This window comes from Telopea speciosissima, chromosome 4 (assembly GCF_018873765.1).
Source record: "Telopea speciosissima isolate NSW1024214 ecotype Mountain lineage chromosome 4, Tspe_v1, whole genome shotgun sequence".
NCBI lineage: Eukaryota > Viridiplantae > Streptophyta > Magnoliopsida > Proteales > Proteaceae > Telopea > Telopea speciosissima.
The window spans coordinates 30,158,733-30,160,353 of NC_057919.1; the positions used below are offsets into that span (position 1 = coordinate 30,158,733).

Below are 1,621 nucleotides of genomic sequence, written 5' to 3' on the forward strand. Positions count from 1 at the left end.
CTCATTCAGTCTTGTTGCCTCTCCTGTATTGGTAAACCCTGGGGGTTGTTGATAAGGTGTAAGGAGAGGAGGCCTAGCAGAATTAATAGAAGGTCCTGGATGAGGCTAAGGGGAAAAGGAGTTAGGAGACATTCCTTGGCTTTATGGTGCATAGTTGGGTCTTTGGGCACTAAGCTGGCCTTGATGGTTAAAGTTGGATGGGCCTGCTTGGTTCCCTTGATTCCAGGAGAAATTGGGGTGATTTCTCCATCCTGAATTGTAAGTATTGCTATATGGGTTATTTTGGTAGAGAGCACTTACATTCTCAGTACTGGAATTGCCCACCAAGGTGTTGGGGCATTCCTCAGAAAGGTGTCCAGGGGTTTGGCACCAACTGCATACCGACACATGGTTGACCTGGTTGACCGGATTAACTGGTATAGACTCTTTAAGAACTATGGACTCCAACCGTTTTATGAGGCTATCAAGTTTGGCCTCCTTGGCTGACATACCCTCAATGAGATACTCCTTAGTGGTCCTTTCAGCCTCTTGGGAAGATTCCCATTCCCTAGTCTTATCAGCCAAGTTGGTTAAGAATGTCTATGCATCATTCTCCTCAGAAAAATAAGTAAAGCTTGCTGGACACATGGACTCTACAAGTTGCTTAGTCTGATAATCAATACCCTCATAAATAATTTGGCATAGCTGCCACAAGTCAAAACCATGGTGAGGGCATTCTAAGAGGAGGTCCTTGAATCTTTCCATGAATTTAGAAAAGGACTCATGTGGTTTCTGCCTAAACTGGAGGATGTCACTTTTAAGCTTATTGGTCTTGTGAAGAGGGAAGAATTTTCTCAAAAAGACAATGGTGAATTCATCCCATGTATTAGTGGAGTTTGTTGGCAGTCCATAGAGCCACTTCTTGGCCTGGTCTTTCAGGGCAAAGGGTATAAACCTAAGCCTAACTCGCATCATCAATCAAATTTGGACCTTAATTAGAACACGAGACCTCCTCAAATTCCCAAAGGAAGAGATATGCATCCTCATTAGCCATCTCATGAAAATGGGGTAGCATGTGATGAAGTTGGTCTTGAGTTCATAGTTATTCCTGTAACAACAAAGCAGACTAATGCATGAGGGTCTCGTGCACCTGGGTGGGGTAAAACCTATCCTTAAGAGTTTTGGGTTGTTGCTCACCCATGGTTAAAGGTAGTAGAGAAGGTGGTCTTCTAATAAGACGATTACTTGAATCACGAGTCCACACCTTAGCCACCTAAACAAATATGAGGTCTCCTTTAGAAAAATTAAAGAAAAATAAAACACTTAAAACAAAAAAAAATAAAAACAAGAGGGAGCCCAGGGTAGATATTGCATTTCTATCCCTAAAAAAGCGAAACAATAGTTCAAAAGCTGTAAGGATGCCATATAGGTTGACAGCAAGGGAACCCGTATAGTCTTCTATAGCCACCTACGTGCGACTCCAATATGGATTCTGATGTAGAATGGAGGTCTACTATACGTTTATGTTTCCAACACTCTCACTATGTCGCTTTCCTGTTATCAAGAGTAGTCACCTCCAAAGATAAGTCACATGTCAATCCACCCAACCAAGTCAAGATGTAGCGTCATAGGTAACTTAATC

At 42.3% G+C, this 1,621-nt stretch overlaps 1 non-coding gene across 1 annotated transcript; it reads left to right on the forward strand.

The window, feature by feature from the left end:
* The first annotated feature begins 697 nt into the window (after positions 1–697).
* Positions 698–804, forward strand: LOC122660661. Its single transcript, XR_006332766.1, has one exon. It is a non-coding gene; the product is annotated as a small nucleolar RNA R71 (small nucleolar RNA).
* Positions 805–1,621: the final 817 nt, after the last annotated feature.